General features: G+C 46.5%; 1 protein-coding gene across 3 annotated transcripts in view; it reads left to right on the forward strand.

Moving 5' to 3' along the window:
- The first annotated feature begins 1,730 nt into the window (after window positions 1-1,730).
- RAI2 (retinoic acid induced 2) overlaps window positions 1,731-21,814 on the forward strand; it is a 44,442-nt gene continuing 24,358 nt past the window's right edge. Inside the window, exon 1 of one of the 3 annotated variants that reach the window (XM_066545396.1) lies at window positions 1,731-1,862. The gene's annotated coding sequence lies outside the window, so the exon portion shown is untranslated. Of the gene's footprint in view, window positions 1,863-2,395; window positions 2,415-17,368; window positions 17,405-21,814 lie in introns of those variants that run through there. The other 2 variants (XM_066545399.1, XM_066545398.1) reach the window with 2 other exon arrangements.

The following is a 21,814-nucleotide window of genomic DNA, read 5'->3' on the forward strand; positions in this document are numbered from 1 at the left end:
GTGTGACATTAAATCTGAGAGGTGTATTCACTGCTGGCAGGTGAGCAGTGACTATCAACACACACCATGGGGAAAGGGCAAAAACAAGCAAGCCCAGCCATGAGCCATTTGTCGTGGAGGGACCTTTCTGAGCAAGCTGTGATTTGGTTGTTCTCTGTGGATTTCTCTCCTGTTAATTTATTCATTTTTCCCCTCAAAATGACATCAGCTGCCTGCTGTCAGATGGCAAAGGGCTCCACAGCTGTGTTTGCATGAAGAATCACCTCTGTACAGTCAGGTGCTCTGTTAATGGCCTCTCCCTTTTGTGCTGGAAGCCAGGGCCACCAGCCCCTGCCCACCCTCTCCATGTTGCTCGAGATTTGAGGAACCTCTTCACATCTCCCCTCTGGTGCCTCCTGCCAGTGTGCATGCACCTAACTACAAAACCCTTTCAAGCCATGGATTATCACTGCTGGCCTCCTCAGAATCTTTTACAGCTCTGCTATGTCCTTTTTGAGAAGGTGAGACTGGAATTCCAGCAGTATTGAGAGCACAGGTCCAGCACACATTTTCCAGTGTAAAATCTTTTCCTCTTCATTGCTCTCCTAACAAGTCCTGACATTTGAGTCACTCTTTTGGCCACACTGAGCATGAAGCTGACATTTTCTCAGCTGTGCATGTCCCTGGGCTCTCAACCTAGGGAAAGTGATGGCCAAAATCCTTCCATGATGATGGGCAAGAAATAAATGACCAACTGCAACTGTACAGTTTTGCTGTCTGGGGGAAAAAAAACCCAAACAAACCACCTTGGAATAACAGTAGTGGATTTTAAATCCCAAGATGCTACAAAATTCCCTCTCAGGCAGCTTGACCTAAATTCCTATGGGCAATGAGGAAGCCACATATTTGGAGCATTTGAAAGAAAACTAGACAAATGCCCATAAATTATTGTATGGGGGACATTCCTACTCTCTTTTGGAAGATGGATTAGGCAGATGACCTACTAAGTTTTTTTTTTCTTCTTTCACTAATTCCTGGGATGTCATGAGTGTGTGTGCTTTACCCTTTCTTAAGTCATAATCTGATTGATCTAGCACCAGTCAAAGGTTTTGAAAAGCCCATTAAACCGCAAGAGGAAATCTTGAGCGGTTTGTTAATATCAACAGAAATCCAGATGGAATTACAATTATCTTTTATGTACATTCGAGGGCATATTATGTAATACTAGCCATGGATTTAGTTTAATGCACTGCACCTTCCAATAAGCTGCTGGCGCCACTTAATAGCGATTTGAAACCTACAAAAAACTCTTTTGCCCTTGACAAAACCGTTTTAAAGCCCAGAGACGGAGGTCAAGAGGCTTGGGATATTCAGAGTCTGATGGGAAAACGGGGACAAGGGAAAGTGAGGATGGAAAAGACGAGGGGGGGATGGGGGGCCGGGCGAGAGGAGGAATTAAAAAGGGCAAAGAGGTGGAGGGGGAATAAAGAAAAACAGGAAGTCAGACTCGTGGTCAATCCGAGATAAACGCAGAGGAGACAAGGTCAAAACTTCAAGCAGGCAGGGAGCAAAAACCCGAGCGCTGCACGAAGGAGGCTGGCGCTGCCTGCCGCAGCATCCTCCCGGGGCTCGGCGCTGCTCCCGGCGCGGCTCCGGGCGCTCCCCGGGCGGGCGGGGGCGGCGCTGGCGGGCGTGGCGCAGGTTGGGCGGGCCCGCCCCCGGCGCTCGCCCCGCCCCGGCCCGCCCGGCGCGGGGGGAGCGGGACGCGGTACCGGGCAGGGCAGGGCGGCGCGTCCCTGGCGGCGGCGGCCGCGCTTGACAGAGCGGGCGGCGGCTGCGGCCCCATGGAGCCCAGCTAGGGGCTGCCGCACCCTCCACCGGAGGTAGGTGCCGCGGAGCGGATGCGCACCGACAGCCCGGGGCGGGTGGAGCGGTGACAGGTTGGCCGGGCGGCGGCGTTTTGCGGGAATCCCACCCCCCCCGAGCCTTCTTGCCACCGGCGGCCGGGCGCTGCGGTGCCGCGGGGAGGGCGGCGGCCCCGCGGTCCCCGCTTCGGGCCGTGACTATTGTTTCTGGTGGCGCCGAGCGGGCGCAGCGCGATCCCGGTGGCGGCGGCGGCGGCTTTGTGCGGGTTGTCCCGGCAGTGGGGCTGCGGCGGTGGGGGGGGCGCGGAGGGGAAGGGGACGGGGCGAGACCGTGACCGCACGAGCAGAGCCACCCACCCCACCCCCGCCCTTCCTCCTCCTTCTCCTGCCTGCGCAACTTCTCCAAAATCACGGCCGTGGGTGCGCGGGGAGGAGCCCGCATCGCCCCCCGCGGCTCCGGCCCCACGGGCGGCGCAGCGCGCTCGGCACGGCCGCGGCGGCGATCGGCGCCCGGGCCGCGCTCCGCGGAAAGGAGACTAGAAACGTGCAGGATGGATTTCAAGATGGGCGGTAATGGGATGATTTGGGGTCCCTCGCGTAGCCGGTCACAGGCGAGAAGCAGGAGGAGAATTTACCCTTCCGAAGTTGGGGCAGAAATCTCTCCCGCTGTCGCCCGGCTTCCTGGCGGAGTGTGCCAGGCGGAGGGACTGTCACCTGCGGCTCCCTTCATGGCTTTTTCTGGATGAGGCTGTCGCGGGGCGTGGGTCATTGCGCCGGCGTCGCAGCGGTCCGGGCGTACGTGGCGGTGAATGCCAGGGTGAAGTGTCGAGCTCCAGAAGTTCTGCATCCCTCCGGGGGGATGCTGCGGGGTGCAAGCGCCCTGGGCAGGAGTTGCAGGGCAGTTATTCTCCTTCTCTCATTTCACCCCAACACACCTCTTTTTTGAGAGATTGGTTCAGCTTTGGTTCATTTACTGCTGTTGATGGTAGTTTTCTCCCACGTTCTCCATCAGAATTATTTTTCTAGAAAGAAAAAATTATTCAAATGCGGGATTCAAAGTATACATATTGTCTAATGAGAGTGTATTGTTAAAGAGGAAAGAGTATCTGGTTGCCCATTAATTCTTCAGGTATCTTCCGTTCAAACTTGATAAGGAAATGTTTTTCCTTTTGCTAAGTAACCTTTCATGTCATTTATCATTAGCAAATCGGCTTGGCATTCAAAGTAAAAATTTCCTCACAAATACGCAACTGATTACTAATGTTATGTCTGAAACACTCCATAGGACAGAAATCAGCACACCTCCGTTTGGTTTTTTTTAATATGTAAATTTGAAAAGCCTTTCCTTCCATTTCACGACGCCGTGAGTGGCCCCGGTTAATCAGATGTAACTACAGTAACTAGCAGAGGAGGCTGCTGATAGGCAGGGTGGTCTCCTGCACCGCTCTGCTAGAGCAACCTGATCAATTAATGCATCCTCACTATTTTGTCCTTGGCATATTTGATGAATTTTATAGTATTTCTGTGAGGAGCTCCAATGGGGGAAGCTGAAGTCTCTTTCACCTTCAGACATGACTGAAGCCAAATTTGAAGAGGGAATAACTCTTTGAGTTGACTGGAGAGTGCTGCTGAGTTCCTGTGTATACACTAAATTCTGGAGACAATCCAGCAGCCAGAGCTATCTGGGTCAGGCTGGAAATCACCTCAGTGATGGGTTTTGCAGGGTCCTGGTCACTTCCTACCAAAAAAAAAAAAAGCAAGCGTTAAGCTTTTGCAACATGCACGGATTGCATTGTAGGCATGGACTGGAGAATGGAGCTGGTCATGTAGCAGACTTGGCATGTGCAATCAGCAGGTCACACTGAGCACCCTACAACTTCAGAATGCTTTACTTCACTTTGCAGAGCCTGCAGCAGTATGAATTACAGGAGAAAAAATGCATTTAGATGTAACAAAGGCTGCTGGCTCATCTCCTGCATTAGGAACTAATTTTTTTTTAAAAAATCTGGCTCCCGTTTCTGCTTCTGACTCAAGCTGCCAGTGTAGCTTTGGGCAAATCATTCCATGTTTCCCTCTCTCCTCATCTCTGCCTGACCTACCAAGGTCTCATCTGTACAGGGCTGTGTGTTCAGACCCCAGCTCAAGCCCCTTACTTTCCACCAGCTGCCTTGCATACAGCAGTCTGAAGGTAGGTGGTACCTCTCTGCTCCGAGGGGATACATTCAAACACTGCTGCTGGAGCCAATCCTACAGACCTAGCAGCCTCACAGCAACTCATCAATCTCTGATCCCAGCCCTGTTCTAATCCAGTCCTTCCCTCCTGCTGATGGAATCCTTCGAGCTGCATGCTCGCCCTCGTGCCGGCCAGCCAGGGAAGCAGCGCCGCTGGAGATGGGCTGGGGATCACCAGCCCTCTTCAGGACACAGGCTGGCACTCGAGGCTACAAAACGCCTGGCATGAGAGGCCTGGTGTGATTTAGAAATAGAAATTATAGCTGAAGGGTAAATTGCAACAGTGTGACAGGAAAATGCCCAGCAGATGGGAGCTGGGGCATTCCTGCGCAGCCAGCGGCGTGCTGCGGGAGGGAACGGAGGTGGAAGGGTGCAGCTCCCTCGGCCTAACAACGGCATTCTTATTTTAGCATGGAAGACAGCCAGAGATAAGGAGGGGTTGTCATCCGGCTGGTTGGAGGATGGAAAAAAAAAAAAATGGAAAAGCTGTGTGGAAAAGTATTTTGATGTAGGTACTAAAGGAAAAAAAAAGCAGATAACCTTGCAAGTGATAGACTAGCTATGTAAAGCTGCCAGGACAAAGCTTTTCCCATAAAATCCAGAATGATCCTAATTAAGCCCAGACCCTGTTAAATGACACATGGATTTATTTATTTCAGATGTTTCTAGGTCCTAAAGATGGGGCCAAATGTGAAGAGTTTGATGTGGCAGATAGTTTAACCTCAATTACTTTTACATAAATCATGTGATTGTTACGGTAGCTGAAGTACCTCTGATGGGTGCCCCAGAGATACTGATAAAAAAAAAAAAGATATTTTTAAAAATCCGCTGAAAAAAAAAATGTATGGCGGTGCAGGTGAGGGTTTGTGGAAGAGAGGTGGCCATACTCTGAGGCAGGAGGATGGGAGTGTGGGAGCTGTGGAGCTGTTGTGGTGCTGTGTGCTTGCTGGTCTGTATGCACAGGCAGCTGAAATGGTGGCTTTGTAGAACAGGCAGACAGTGAAAGGGATGTAAAATGGGAGCTGACAAATATTCTTGTTATGAAACTGGGATGGATGAATGATTTATGGGGGTACTTGCTTTTATTTTATTTTATTTTATTTCAAGAGGAAGGAGATGGTTGGTGATGTGAGGCGCTAGCCACGGATGGCTTTGTTTTGAGATCAGGCTGTGCTGGGTCCTGCCTCCAGAAACAGCATCTACAGAATAACAATACAGTGAAACACTTTCCCAGCCTTGCTTGAGTTTCACAGTCTGTTTTCAGGATGAAAAAGTTTTCCTTATCTTATGTTCAAAGCTGTAGGCCTAAATCCTCCCAGCAGACACTAGATTTCAAATAAGAGGTGGCTGTATGAGAGGTCCTAGGCTGCGTGGATCTTTGTTAGCCTGTCTCAGTTCTCCTAGGGAATTTCCTTTCCTGGCTTTGCAATATTGCCCATCCCTCCCAGGGCACTGAGCTACTCTGTAAATAGGCCACTCTGTGGAGGAGCTGCTCTGCTGGGTGATTTCACGTAGCTTGTTAGTTCTGGCCTTCCTTTTTTCCCACCCCCACCCAGTTCTATCCATGCTGTCCTTTGGTGTACAGAGCAGTGCTGTAACATGGATGAGGTGAGTTTACAGGGTCACAGTTGCAGGATTTTGCCATTCCTGCGGGTGGCTGGGTGTCCTGGGGACCCTTATGGGAGCTGCAGCTCCACAGTCAGTTGCTGGCTTTGGGTGTTAGTGACTGCATCCCTCTGAGCAGGACCTGTTTCCAGCATCCTTTTGTATTTCCTAGTTAATAGAATCATAGAATAGTTGGATTAGAAGGGACCTTACAGGTCATCCAGTCCAACCTCCCTGCAATAAGCAGGGACATCTTCTAGATTAGGGACATCTAACTAGATTAGGTTGCTCAGAGCTCTGTCCAACCTGACTTGGAATGTTTCCAGGCATAGGTCATTTGCCACCTCTCTGGGCATGTTGCAGTGACTCCCCACTCTCCCAGTAAAAAAATTCTTCCTTATGTCCAGTTTAAATTGACCCTAGTTTAAAACCATTACCCCTTGTCCTATTGCAACAGGCCCTGCTAAAACATCAAACATCTGTCCCTGTAGCCTGTCCTGTTGGTCCTTGTTAGGTATTGGAAGATGCTGTAAGGTTTTCCTGCAGCTTTCTCTTCTCCAGGATGAACAGCCCCAGCTGTCTCAGCCCATCCTCATAGGAGAGGTGCTCCAACCCTCAGATTATCTTCGTGGCCCTCCTCTGGACCTGCTCCAACGAGTCCATGGCTTTCCTGTGCTGAGGACCCCAGAGCTGGATGCAGTATTCCAGGTGGGATCTCACAAGAGTGGAGGATCCCCTTGATCCTACTGCTTGTGTCATTGATGAAGTTATGAAAGGATGCCAGTCCTAGTATGGACCTGAGAGGGGCACCACTCATCACCATTCTCAATTTGCACATGTAGTTGTTGGAAATGCTTCTTAAAGATATCAGAGGGCTAAATGTTCTCAAGAATTAAACAAAGGGTCTGGGGTAGGTCTCCTGTTTCCCCCACACTTTCAGAAAAAAGGTGTCCTTCAGCTCAGCAGCTTCCAGGTCTCTGTATTGCTCCCACTCCCTTTAGAGTGGCTAGAGAGCAGCCACTCTAGCAGAAGGAAGGCAGCTGCTGTTGACTTGGAGGACAAGCTGGGTGTGGGTTTTGGTCCCCCCACCTCCCCCTTGGCAGGCACAGAGATGTCAGAACAAGCCTCAGGACTGACTGACTGTGTCCCCAAATGTCTTATCTTTGTGTTATCTCCGAGCTGATGACTGGGGGTGAGCTCTGAATGACAAGAGAAGTGAGGGAAGTTTGCTGTGACTCCTCACTAAAGCTTCAGTGAGGCTGCAAAGGGCAGGTCCCTGAGCATTCTGGTGCAGCTCCAAATTCATTTGGTCAGGCTAATTTTGAAAACCAGTCTCCTTCCAGTGTCTGCATGTGCTTCAGCCTTTTAATTATTCTGCGCTTTTCCTGCGGCATGGAAACAAAGAGGTGGAAATGTAGTGGCCACCAGGAGGGCCAAGAGGGCAATGGCTCTTGCCTGCCCTGGCAGTCAGTGTGCTCCTCATAGCAAAGCCAGCTTATTTGGAGGAGTGCAGGTCTTTCAGTCCAGGAAAAAATAATTTGTTAATGGCCAGAGAATAATCACTTTACTCTGAAAAGCCTCTCCAGCTGCATTGCACCAACTGTTCTTTATCAGTCTCTGAATCCTTAATGACAGTAGCAGCTAATTTCTCTTTCTGTGTTTTTCTAGCTGCAGTGTCCTATTTTCTCTGAGTTTATTGAGAAAATAATAGAAGTCATTACATAGCTACTTGTCACCTTTCAGAAAAGAAAACTTCTCCCTGCCTGAACGGCCAAGTTAGTTACTTGGTGACTGATTCAGACAATAGCAACTTTTTGTAGCTCATCAGTTATTAATCTGTGCCTAGTGAATAAACTAATTAACTAGAGGAGTATTGCTGAAGTTCTAATCTGTGATTATCAGAATATGGTGAATACACTGTTCACAAACAGTGTGACAAAGGCACATGTACATTCTGTGGCGTGTAAGCAAAAAAAATCAAGAAATAAAGGGTTGGGAGTGACAAAGTGAGAAATGTGAATTCATTGTGTTTATTTTCTTTAAAATTTGATGGTCTTTGAAGCTTATGTGGCAGTATTGCACAAAATGGTCCTTGGTTAAAAGAAAACTATTAGGTGTTCCATAAATATCTATAATAATTAGGTTAAAGAAAAGATAATGAGGAACATTGAAATAGATGGGCAATGAGAATGGAAGACACAGAAAATAAAGGGAATATGAAGTATTTTTGTGTTTGCATGATACACATCTTTCTGGTTGTTGGTGATGGATCACTTGCTGTAGAGCTGGATCTGCACAAGGCCACTGCAAAGCAAACAGGAAGGGCAACACATTGTTTTTTAATCAGCATTTTCTTAACCAAGAAGTCAGGCATCACTGTCTGAATAATAGATGTCTTCATCTCCAGCCTTGGTGATGGGGCTGGAGGTCTGAGGCAGCTCTCTGCCGGGAGGGCTGCCCTGCAGAAAGGTGGGGGAAGAGGATTTCTGACATAGCCAAAGCTTGCTCTGCAGGCTGTGGGATGCTGAGGGGAGGCCAGAAGGAAGTAGGAACATATAAGCAGATCCCAGAAGAAGGAGCACACAGAAGAGCCCTTCTGTTCTCATGTGACATTCTTGTAATTCATCTCTGGTCCCTGGGGGATGGATGGAGTTACATCTTGCCTTTTCATGGCTGGAGGAGCCATGTTTGCCTAGGGTGGATTCACAAAGCTTCTGTGACAGAGGAAACTGGGCTCTGGGTTAGAGCTCTGCTGCATTGTGTGTGCAGGATACATCAAGGGCTGTGTTCTCTCACAGGACTGGTGGTGCCAAGCTCAGTACCTCACATCTCCCCACACCCTTGTGCCTAAGCTTATGTTAATTTTGCAGAAAACTGCTTGACCATGCTCCAGTTGTGCTGCAACCAAAGTAATGTTGGTAGGTGGAAGAAAACAGATGCAAGGAATTTACTTCCCTGCTCACCAAGGAAATGCATCTGCCTTTGGTTTGGGTTTGATGTTTAGGCCTCTAACTGATTTTTTAGATGCTTTTGTAACAGCTGTGTTTAGCTATGAAATCATCACTTCTTTTAGGATGCATTTTGGCTGTCACCACAGCTTTCTGTCCTCTAAAGGGGAGTATTGAATTGATGGGGGTAGCCATCAATTTGGATTGATGAGTGCTGCAGACAGGAAAGTGGAAGCAGCATAAGGCTGTGTGCCATGGATCCGCATGCTCACAGCGTGTAACCTCAGAGCTGTGCAGTGACTGTCCTGGAGGGACCTAGTGCAGCCTCCCACCAGAAATGATTGGGTCAGGAGACAAGGTGGGTGCCCTTGATGACAAACAGGCTACAGACATCTTAGACTCACTTTGGTTACTGAAAAGGCTGGTCAACCCTCTTACTTTGTATTTGCTTTTTGGTGGAACTGATGAGCTCTTTGCTCTGCAGCATAAAGACCCAAATATTTTGGGACCCGATAATTCTGATTTTCTTGAGAAGAGATGCCCCTGCATTTCCAAGGAGCTGAGGTTCTCAGTTGAGTAGCCTTTTATTTTTAAAAAGGAAGGAGGTGTTTTTATTAGAGTTTCCTGTTTTGGACTCTTTGGTTAGAGGGTATGAAGTGGTCAGAGGAGGGAGACTTGTCATTTAGATCAGAGTTGTCTCTTTGTATTTTCTTATACATACACGTACGTATACATATATTATATATTTTGAATTTTGCAATTTTCTCCAGTTCTAGTTAAGGCTGCTACTTAAAGGAAATCTAAATAAGGTTTCCTGTCAAGAATGGTTTAGATTTAGCTGGTTCTGCCTGGGGCTGAGGGACGGGTTAGGACACTTCTCAAGGTCAGTTTCAGGACCCTTTCCATGATTTTAGGCAGTTACTCAACAAAACAGATTCATTGTAGGTTGTACTGGTTATGCTGAAAGGGTTTTGCTATAGCATTTAATGTGGTTATTTGTTTGAAAAGGAAATAATAGGTAATTGTAGCATAGTTACTGCATCTGCACTGGACAAATGTTTCTTTAAATAGGAAAATAACTGATGTTACATTTCTAGACCAGCATCGTGATATGGGTGTGATTAATTTTTCCAGGAGCTTTGTGTTTTTTATATCTGCTTAAGTGTATTAACATTTTAAAAGGTCAAAGGTAAGCTTTAAAATGGATGCCAAATTAAGATGGATGGGAGGAAAATGACATTTACTTCTTGTTACTGCACATTGTTTGAATTTGACCAAAGGCAAAAACAAAACAAAGAAGAACCCTCCCCCCCATACACATGCACGCATGCACGCGTGCTTGCATGGACAGACAGCCGTGCTCCCACCACCTGCCTTCCCTCCACACCTGGTCTGGCAAAATCCTATTCATCAAGGCTGGTTAATCATGATAATCATCATTAGAATCCTAACAAAATCAGTAGTCCAGTGTGTTCACTTCCAGACAGCCTTTGTATTCTTTTGCAAAGTATATAATTTAACTAGTGCGAGTGGACTCTGTAAATAAAAGTAGCTAAAATATAAATATTAGGAAAACATGGCTAATGAGAACTCTAACCACATTATCATTTCCTGCCCATGCTGTGTTTGAGATGATGATTTCATCAGGGATGGGACTGGACCCTCATCCCTATTCATGCAGTTCCTTGCACATTGAGTCCCAATGAAAGCAGAGGATAAATAAAGTATGGTGGGAATGATGCCTTTGCTGCCAGTGGGAATGGTGGCCAATCCCAGCCAAGAGCAAGGCTTTAGCAGAGCTGCTCTGTGACCACACCAGTGTTCAACAGCTCTGGGTTTGGATGGAGTGCCACAGCTCGAGGGAAGGACTGGATCTGGTTGTGTCCATCACTTCCACTCTTGCCCTTCCATGATGGTGGGTGGCTGTGCTGCTGATATGCCCTGTGCCTCAGGAATCTCAGCCACTCTCTGGTGAGAGGGACCCAGCCTGCTTTTGTGGGTGCTGTTGAACAAGACAGATTCCCTCCTTTCACTTCATGACATCTGCAGTAGAAGGAGGGTTTTAAACAAGGGAGAAAACCACTAACATTTCTCCAAATCCTTCTTTCATCCTGGAAGAAGTGGTTCCTCAGGGAGGCTTCAGACTGCCTCCTGTGTCAGCCTCTGGACACTCAGCCCTATTATGCCATGTCCCAGAGCACACCCCAACCTCGTGTGGGCTACGAGGGCTGTGTGGCTCTGGCAAGAGTCACCCACCCATGCCAGCTGTGCCTGAGCTGTGTGGAAACAAGAAAAGGCAGTGCTGCTGTTCCCATTGCCACCTCTGCCTGCCACCCTTGGGCTCCTGGGCAGGGCAGCTGCCCAGAGCAGAGCAAGGGGAAGAGAAAGATGCAGCACTTAGCCCTGCCCCTGCACAGCAGCATGAGGTGTGTCCAAGGCTGGGATAAGGGATAGGCAAATCTTCTCCTCCCTCCCCAAGAAGCAGCAAGCTCTCCTAAGCATCCCTTCCTGGGTGCTGAAAATGTTTGTCTGACAAAAAAAAAAAAAAAGGAAAAATGACAATTGCTCATCTGCTTTGTTCCAGTGTGAAAATGTATTTTTCATTTCAAACTGAATGGATTCTGAGTTGAATCTGAGTAGAACAGACTAGACAGTTTCATTTCTTCATTCTACCAAAATTGTTTTTAAATCACTCAGCCCAAATATTTCTTTTTAATTTTTTTACCCCAGCCTTGCCACTATAGCAAACAATTCCATTATTTGCATAGCTCTAATTGCAGTGATTAAACAAACACAGCAAACTCCGACCCTTTGCAGAGCCTCATCACAGCCCCACAGCCAGGTTGGTCTGTATTTTGTCAGCAGAGAGGGAGATGTGGCTTTGTGTAGACTGAAAATAAATTATGGACTTTCTGGTATTTTTTTTTCCCTCCAAACTGATACACTATCAGTTTGGAGAATGAATAATTTTGCCTGTTCTCTTGGTAGTGGGCTGAGAGATATCTCCCTATTGTGAACCTGGTACAGTTTTAAAAGCATTTGGATTTTCAGTGCTTTGTTCACGTGTTACACTTGAGTTGCAACCTCTGTTGTGTTACTAGAATAACGTGTAGGGTTGCTATTCTGTTAGTAATACCCATATTAACATAAAGAGAGACAAATATCTACATCTGTGTGCAGTTTTTTTCTGTGAAGGTGTTGGGTACCTGAAGACAGGGTTAAGGAAGATTTTATCTGACTACAGTTCCATCAAATAGGAGCAAACAATTTTTTGGACATTTTTTAATGACATTTATTTATAGCAGGTAGCGCACAGGCGGCTGCTATTTCTCAGCGTGCTGGAAGAATGTTCTCCAGATGGTGCTTGCTGTTTATGCTTTTATTCACTTCGCTTGAACACAGCAGCACTCTACACAAAACACAGAAAATTGGAAAATAAAAACAATTATGTTTTTACAAAGTGCCATGTGATTTGCTGACATGTCTGAGCTGACTGATGAGCCGTGGTGGGGGCAGCGGGGGGATCGCGCCCGTCACAGCCCCCCAGCCCCGAGCCCCACGTGGGTCACAGGCTCTCCCCAAAGGGGGGTTTGAGCAGAGCTGCTAATCCCACCCTGTGTGTCTGTGCCTCTTCTGCCTCCCTTCTCCTGCACAGGGATTTGGGTGAGTGTAAGAAAGGCTGTTATTTTGATGGCAATGTTTTGGTTGGGTTTTCTGTGACTGTGCAGCCCCAAAAAGGGAGAGACACGAGACAAAGCATTTCATAAACCTTGCCTGTGCCATCCTGTTCCTTCAGCTCCTCATCTCACTGAAAAATATTAAGGCCTTTGGCTGGTCCAGCTGAAAGCAGCAGCTAAAGCCAGGACTGATGCCCAAAGGGAGCGGCGTGCTCCATGATTTCTGTTGGTTGCAGTGGTGAAGATAGATAGGTATCCAAATGGTTGGCAGGCTCTTGCAGGCTTTTGTTGTGCAGCTTCTGCAGGGCTACTCACACAAAACATTCTCAGAGTGGAAGCTTTAAATAAAAGACTCTGGAATCTGAATTTTTTTCATTAAAAATCCTTGGGAAAATTGGGAAAATAGCTCAATTATTTAAATTTATTTAAAAAAACCCAAAAAAACTAGCCAAACAAACAAAAAAAAAAAACCAAACCAGGCAATCATAAAAATAGATATTGGCAAGTAGGAAAAAGGTATTTTTAAATTTTTTTTATAAATATATCTTAATATATAGGTAAAAGAAATAAGTATTTCTCGCTTCTACTGAAAAAGAACGAGAAAATTACAAACCCACAGCACTTCAGGGCAGGTTTTCAAATACCAGAAAACATATACCAATTTTAAACTTTGGAACAGGACATGATTATTATTTCTTTGAGAACAGGAGCCTTCAGATTCCTTTGAAATCTAGTTTAAAGCCAGCAATACTTCTAGTGAAATTAAATTTCAAGAAATTAATGTGTGAACAGCTCAACTGGTTTTGGGGTTTTCTGTGGTAAATGGGCAGTGCTGCACAGCGCTTCAATTCCTCTCCCTTGCCCGTTACCCAAGAGACAGCCCTTTCCCAAGCAGAATTCTTGCTACATCAGCTCCATGCTGTTTATCTTCTGTTGCTCCCTTGGCAGTTATTATTTCTTAATGTGTTAATTGTAGTTCCTGGACTCTTGTGTGTGAGGGTGTGTAATGCTCATGCTAATGATGCCGACACGTTCTCTAGTTCCTGGAATTGCAGAGCAAAAAACTGAAATATGGCTTGGGCATAGAGCATCCAGTAAGAGAAGTCAATTAGAAGAATTCAAATAGCATGACAAGAATAAAGTGGGTAATAGGGAAGAGTAGGTGTTGGGTTGGGGTGGGGGTTTTTTAGGCTTATTCAGTTATTATTCTTTCTATGGCTCTGGCTTCATGTGATATATATATATTTTTAATTAAAACGTGAATTATGTCACTTGCTTTCCACCTTTTAACAGTATTTCACAGTAAATTTCATTCCTAATAGCAAGTAGTCAGGGGTAAGGAATGACTTTGCTGAGTGATGGAGGTTGTTAATTATTAAAAAGAAACCTATGGATTTGAAACAAATTAGACCTCATTAAGCTGAGGTCTGTTTGCACACAGACCAGCAGACATGAAGAAGCCCATCTAGGAGCATGAAAAATCCTGCTTTTTAGCTGATGCATCCCTGGTAGTGATGCTCCTGGGCTGGCATGGGGTGCATGTCCTTCTTTGGTTTGTGTGAGAGATCCCTGGTCTCTGACCTCAGCTCAAAACCCGTGACTCTCTTGGCTCTCTCCCATTTCCCTTCCACTTCTCCTGGCAGCCCCAGCCACCCCAGCCCACCTGCACACGGGACTCCCAGCTCACTCTGGAGGTGGCTGCTGGCCCAGCAGCCGAGCCCACCTGGCTGGGGAAGCCAGTGCCTGGAAAATGTCAGAGTGCACCATATTGGCTGCTCCAGGTTCAGTGAAAGGAGAAACACAGAAAAACTCCTTTTCTCTTCCTTGATTTTGGAGAGGAGGAGGATCTTTGGCTTGTACCATGGAGTTCTCTCCGTGGCTAGGCTGGCAAACTCTGTAGGATACATTTATTTGTTCCCCTTTACAGAGGCTGGGTTTATTTTTTGTTTGTCTGGATTTACTTTGTTATCCAAATCATCCGTGACTCTTAAGTTGTTTGTACTTAGAGTTTTTCCATGGGACTTAAGCAAAAATCCAAAGGGCTGGAGTGATTGTTGGAGAGTACCCTCAAACATATGTAACCTTGCCATGCTTTGAGCTGCTTTTTTGAAACTTCTTGAAGGCAATGGGTGAGTGCATCTGCAGGAGAATCCTAATAAGGGGAGAGAAAGGTGGCCTTAAGTGATCTTTTTAATTGTATGTTCATAGGCATGCCATGTATGGGCTTTGCTGTCTGGCTGAGACATCCCCCAAATCTCTGGCATTACAGGCAATGACACACTCATATCAGGAGAAGAAATGCCCATTCTGCTGGCTAGAAATCAGCAATAACATTTTGACATCTGTGCAACAGTTTAAAATGAATTATTCAGCACATAGATCGTGCTGTTTGAGCAGCCAGCACATCTCTGCCCATTTACTACTGTCAGTCCATGGTGGAGATATCACTGATGCCAGTGGGAGCTGAGCACATGGGCTGGGGGTAAGTTTTGGCCCATAGCCTGAAACAGCATTTGACAGCACCCCTGCAGAACATGATAGGAATAATCTGCTCTGCCACCAGCAAAAGACCGAAAGACAATGGCAGTCTGTTTCTCCTCTTAGAGTATGTTGAACACATGCAGATCTTAAGATCTTAAGAATTAAAGAAAAGATCTTAAGATCTTAAGAATTAAAGTAATAATTCATTGTTTGACTGTTTGAATTTTGCTTTAAAGAGTGAGACTGGCATGTAATTTTGATTAAATCAATGTATTGCATATGAGTGTCCAGAAGCCCTGAGCATCTCTTGCCTACTGGGAGTAGAGCCTGAGCACAGACTGGCAGCAGATCCAGGCCAGTCTCCAGCTTCTGCCAATTTGGGGGGTTAAAGTGAAGTAGTATCTAATCCCTGTCAGTAAAGAAAATTGATAAGATTCACGATGTCAGCAGCATCTGATTTGGAAAAACTAGCTGAAGTGCCGTAAGAACACACTTTGGAGAACTGCAGATGGGGAACTGGGGGGAACCAGATAACTAAACACCAGTACAACCCTTCCCTGCTCAAGACAGGGACTGAGGAGAAAAAGTGGACATTTATCTTAAGCTTAGCTTTCTAATTCAGCAAGGTGATCTGAATTATAGCAGTGTATGTGTCGTGAGGTTCTAACATCTGATATTTCACAGGATGTCTGTTCCCTGTAGCTGCATTTTTAAAAATAAAATGCAGAACACAGTATGGAAATGTTCTTTGCTATAGGTTACTGTCCTTTTGTTACCCTTCTTAAGGACTATGTTGTAGCTGCTCACTGATGCTTATCTCACAGGTGAAAATTCAGGAGCACTCAGATAGCATTGCAGTGTGCAGCAAAATTATCTGCCTGTCATTGTCCATGTTTTTCAGGCAGCTAGCTAAAAATGCCTCAATTTCTACCTGCTCTTCCATTTATGTGGAAGAAGTAATACCCTACTGTGGAAGGAGCTCAGTGCTGTACATGAAAAGGCAAGACATATTATCCAGGTAACTGTAAAACAAATGGCTGGTATAATGAAAGTTAAGCAAACCCCTGTGTCCCCTGAAGTCAGAATTTAAGCACATAGTTAAGTCTTGCTTGCAGTAAGGGTATATCCTCTGATAGGAGCACTGTAGCTGTAAGGTCTTTGAACCCATGTGTGTGTACAGCTTTATTTTCAGAATCCCCAAGAGCTTTGCAGTTAGCTGAAAGAAGTGACACTGTGCTGTGTACCTTGCAGCACTGCTGGCTGCTCAGGTGTGGTGCTCAGCAGGAGCTGGGACCTGGCTCCCTCAGCCAGTCCTTGGCAGAGGATGCTGCAGCTGGATGCGAGCTGGGGTGTGCAGCCCCATGTGGGTACATTTTTGTAGGGACTAGAGTCTGTTCTGGCTTTTGTAGGGCTGCCATCACCAAAGTGTCTGAACCTTCTTGCTGTCTTTGATCCACTCACCGTTGCTGTGCTCCCCTGGGGCAGGAGGATGTTGTCCCCCTTGGGCAGGGAGTAAAAGAGGCACAGAGAGATGTCAAACCTGGTTTTAATGGTTATTTTTGTGTCAGCATCTGTGGACACATCTCTGAGGGTGGGTTCCAAACCTCCTGTCGGCATAGTTTGAACCTCATCTGCTGTTACAGACTTGGTCCAGAGTGGCACCGTGTGGGAAGCTCATGAATGGGGCATGGATGTTCATCTCCCCTGTGTCAGAGCAGAATTCAAGGATGTGCCTTGCTGGTGTAGATGTGGGATGGTGAGGGAAGAGGGGAATGTGCAGAAAAACAGTCCAGAAAAACAAGGAGTGGGGTAAATAGCTCAAGTAATCTATGCATGAGGGTGAAAAAGGCTACCTGGGTTTATTTCCACTTGATTGGAAGGATGTGTGTAGCCTGTGTGCATCCATTAATTAGTGATGTAGTTGTTCCGTGCTGGTACCAACAAAACCTTAATAGTGCATGATACCAGCCTGTGATTGCTTCCTTTTTTCCACATCCCCTTGTGAGGATGTGTGTATATCAGTGCAGCTGTGCCCTGCATACAGTGTGGATGTGCTGTGGCTGCCTGCACAAGAAAAGGACAGTAAAATAATTCACTAGTTATTACCTCCCATGTGATTTTTCCAAGTGTTTAGAAAAGGATCTTTGATATGCAGCACTCTCTAATGTGCACAAAATAACTAGAGTTGTTTTCTTTCCTTTTCCTGAGACATATTAGTTCTTAAAATGGCTCCTGAGCAGCCTTTCCTAGGTACGTGTAGCAACTGCAGCTGATGGTTTAGCAACAACAACAACAACAACAAGAAGGAAAAAGGCTGTCCCTAGTTTCCTTTATATGCACACTGTGCAGCTTTTCAAGCAGTGCATCAAACACTGCTGGCTGGAAATTTCCAGGCCCATTTCCTCCTGCCTGGTGCATGCTCATAAAGCAAGATTGTCTGTACAGTCTGTAGCTGCAGTACTGCAGAAAGTCAATAAAGAGCTGACCACCTCACCTCTATCGGAAGCAGTTGAGAAGCCCTGCCTCATCTGCCTTATTAAAACTGCACTTGACTCCTGCAGAGAAACCTAGTTGGAAACCTTGAAGAGAAGGGATAAAAAAGGAGTCTGAAATTGCAGTGAGTATTCTACAGCTTGGTCTTGCAGTAAGGTTAAAGAGTGCATATTGTGAAATAAACCAAAAATGCAGCTTCATTAAAAAAGGGAAATGCCTGAATTTAATGCAGTGAACTTCTGACTTTTCCTACCTGCAGTACAGCACAGAGATATGATTAGTTATTGCAGCAATGAGCAGATTTAACTAGCTCCCTAATGGATTTGTATTTTGAATTTAAATATGTATATGCCTATATATGCATGTGTGTTTATGCTTATTATATGCATTTGTGCAGGAAAAGGCATGATGTAGAAATGGATGCAAGCGGTAGAATTTGTAATGTAACATGTCTTTGAGTGTGTGTTTGAAAGGATGTTTGGGGTTTTTCTCCTTTCCTTTATATAACAGTAATTGATTAAATGTTTGCCAAGCTTTCAGTAGTATCTACTGGGAATCATCACCCTCACCTTCCCCAGGCATGCCAGCTTTTTTTCACCTTGAAATGAAAAAAGAGAGAACTTTAACAGAAAGATCATTGCCTTACCTTAATATTGTAAGATTTCAGAGATTGAATTTTCTGATAGTAATGAAATGAACCCTGAGTTGTGCCATGAATTTGATTGCAGTTAATTTGATTTTTGAGATGCTCAACAAAGCTTGCCCATTAGCTTTAACCTTACATACTTTGGATTTGTACAAACTGCTATTTTATGTATGTATGGGTAGAGATACCATGAAAATCTCTCTCTGGTGGTTCAGTTGCTTGTAACAATTACTGTCACTAAGTACTAACTATAAGTACTGACTATAAGTACTATAAGTACGTACTTACTAGTTAGTACTTACTATAGGGCTGTTGGAAAGAGTATCCATTGAGCTGCTGACCAGTAATCCCACTTTGTTTATTGCTTTCATGGTGCAGGGATAGCTTTCCTTTCACAAGGAAAAATACAGCTGAACATCTCAGCCAGGAGGCACACGCAGACTCCATCCTGCAGTTTTTCCAGTTCTCACTCTTAATGAGCCTGGTCACATGAGTAGCAGTGACTCTTGTCAGAAAGGAGATTTTTTTGGCTGAAACTCACCATTTCTGTATATGTGATTTGCCTCCTCAGACTTCAGAGTGAATGTGTGCTTTTTGCTTGTGTTTGCCAAGAGGCAACAACTGTGGGGTGGGGTATTCCCCAAGGTGGTCCCAAAGTCTGGCCTGTTCTCCTTGCATGATTTATTCTCAGTCAGCAGTAGATAAGATGGTGGAAGATGGCCTTTTATATATGTGTGTGTATAAATAATACCAGATGCAGATAAGAAACTATTTGGTGATGTCAGAAAACTAAAGACATAAGGCTGCAGATAACTGGCATAGCATTATGGAGTTGATCGTGTGTGGGAAAAACAGGAGGGGAATTCTGCTGCTGGGAGAAGACTGGTCACTATAGGGAAAGAAATAGAGAGGCTGCAGCTTCCAGAACAGAGGAGAAAAAAGATGGGGAGGGAAGAGATGAATGGCAGGGGCACGCAAGTTGGGAGTGTTGCCAGAAGTTCTCCAGACAATGGGCAAAGGGTTGAGCTGCCAAGGAGATTACTGCCATGAGCTGCTCCTGGGAGGTCCTGTGAGCAGGGGGATGCAAAGTCTCAACAGAAGTCAGGGGATATATGACTTTGTGATGTGTGGAAGGGAAACTGCCCATAGATGGAAAAAGGGTTGGACACCTGACTGGAAAGAAGGCGTTTCGTCTGGATCTGTACCACCAAGCACTTGTGGAGCCAGGAACCAGGCTGGCTCCTTCCAGCTCCAGCATCCTGAGCAAACCTGCTGCAGGTTCATTTCCTGGCCCCAGGAGGGGCCCAGGACAGCCCTGCTCCTCACTTGGGTGTTTCTGTGCCCCGTGGAGGGCTCCTAGAGGTCATGCTGGCTGCTACAGGAGCAAGACCAGGGCATGTGCCCATCCCCTCCTGTCCACCTGAAATAATCTGGCCTTGGTGGAGTGGAGCAGTCACAGCAGGGCTGAGCTGAGAGGCCCCCAGTTTGGCAGGTGAGGGGCCAGGTACCAGGGTGTGCCTTTGCAGGGAGCTGCCATCCTTCTGCAGGATGCTGGCATGCCCACACCTCTGCAGCATCTCCTTGGATCCTGCCAAGTCACAGTCCAGCAGTCTCCCTTGCTGACTGCATTGCAAGGAGAGGTTTTGTTATTCGTAGGTTACTATTTTATAGAGTTTGTCTTAAATTCTCTTCCCTCCATTCTGCTTTTGGTGGCCCCATCTGAAGGTACTGTGTGCAGTTATTTTGGTCAGAATTAGGCAAACCCATTCAGCAGCAGAAGAAAGGAGAAAAAACATCCAACAGAAAGTGCTAATGACTTCACCAGAGAGCCCCATGATACCAAATTCAGCACAGAAAATTGAGGGAGTGGGCAGAAACCTCTTTCTCTTCAGGGGGTGTTGAAACATGGTGTCCTGGAAATGCTCAGGTAACAGAGACCATTGAAGCACCCTCTTGTCCTGGAGCTGCCCGTTGATGCCAGCTGTTGTGCCTCGTGGTGACAGCGTTGTATCTTCCATGAGAATCTATATCCATAGGCTGCTGGACACCAGCCTGCCCCTGATGCAGTGGAGATGTTGGTCTGTATGTTCCCCGAGGGACACACCTTTCCCCATGGCTGAGGCTGGGAGCAGCATGAATCCTCACCAAAAAGGATGATACAGCTCCCATACTGCCACAAAGTTAAACTAATTCAGAGGCATCATGTCCGATGTCTCTCAGCCAATGCTAGCCAGAAAGGAAACAATTTTACACATCAGCAATTTTTTATGATTAATAATATTATCCTGCCTTAATTGAAAAATGGGCTGGTGCCCTCAAGAAGAAATTAAGCTGCAGGAATTAGTATCTAACCTCTTTATGATGAATGTGTATTTTTACACACTGCATATTACTGGCAGTGCTTTTAGAAAGAATCGTGCCGTGTATTGTAATAAAAAATTGTCCTGCATTGTTTGTAGTTGCGTGGCACCATTCTGTCTGGCTGACTTGGCTTTAAGAGCCTGAACGCTTGGGAAGAAGCAGTGTGAGGATGCTGAAATCCTTTTAAAGGGAATTTATGTACAAACAGGAGTATGATGTGTAGGCTCTGAGCTCTGCTATCAGTTGTTATTGCTGAGAGATATTCACAGGGAGTCGATGCCAGATGGAGCATTAGCCATTGCTGGCCTCAGTGCCTTCGTGGGAAGTCGGTCATAAAGTCAGTGAGGGCTCCTGTTTGTGGGATTTCTAAACACCAGTGAATCATTTTACGTAGTAAAGCAGTTGTCGTTGGGTGAGTTTGTGTAAAGGTCTTTGTGAACCTCTTTCTACCAAAACAAAGCTTCAGAAGGAGAGGGAGAGGCGATGCTGAAGGACAGGGAGATTTGTTTTGCCAAGAACAGAGCTAGCAGTTCGACTCTGCTGAGGTTTGCCAGGCACCCAGCAGGAGCAGGGAGCTGTCACCAGAGTCTGCCAGTCTGCCTGCAGCCACGGGTGGTCCTGGGGACAGGGTGAGTCATGGCTTCAAGGCATCATGCTCCTTCCATGTGTCCTGGGACTTTGTCTCGTGTGGAGCAGCCCAAAGAATCCAGGGTTAAAGAAGATGAGGTGGTCTAGGTCTCTCATTTGGACACCTGGGGACAGCACAAAGTCAATAAAACTGCTTTCAACTATCCTGCTGCCCTGGCACCAGCCACATCTCCTGCAGGTTTCTTGGAGCACCATCACTTCAGCAGGAGACTCACATCATGTGGCATTTCAAATGCCTTGTTCCCTGAACATAAAACACTTAAATGAGCCCTCATCAACTTAAATATTGCTTACCCAAACCTTTGAAAGTTGTGTGTCAAATCTCCCTGGAAACACACAGCGAAACATAGCTGTCTGTGGTGGAATCACTGGTGCTTTCCAGTGTCCCTGGGCAGAAGGGTGTAAGGAGCCTCCTCCTCTTCTCCATCCTGAAACAGTGGGAGGATCCTCATGGAGAAAGATGTACTTGGGTGGTGCCATCTTTCCTGGAGGGAAACCTGCCCACAGTTTGGGGCTGTGTAGGGAGGAGGAGGGTCTGAGCAAGGAGCCAGGAGTATCTGTGGATCCAGGGGTCACACTGGCTTTGCCAGGATGTGTGGGAGCACAGTGGGAGCAGCCTGAGCAAGGTTGTCCTTCCCTGCTCCTTCTTGGCCACAGCTCTTTGGACTGTGCCTGCCATGGGGACCCCAGGAGCCTCCCAGCCCTGCTGAGGGGCAGTGGTGGGTGGCTGGGGCTGGCAGTGTTTCCCTGGTGTCACTGCCTGTGTAGGCTGGTCCTGGGGCATCCTCACACCCATTCTCTGGCATCTCTACATTTGTAGCCAAGGTCTTCTTACTTACCTCTTCCTTTGTATTTCAGCCAGGTCCCCATTAAAGCAGA

The sequence above is a fragment of the Molothrus aeneus genome, chromosome 2 (assembly GCF_037042795.1).
Source record: "Molothrus aeneus isolate 106 chromosome 2, BPBGC_Maene_1.0, whole genome shotgun sequence".
NCBI classification, from domain to species: Eukaryota; Metazoa; Chordata; class Aves; order Passeriformes; family Icteridae; genus Molothrus; species Molothrus aeneus.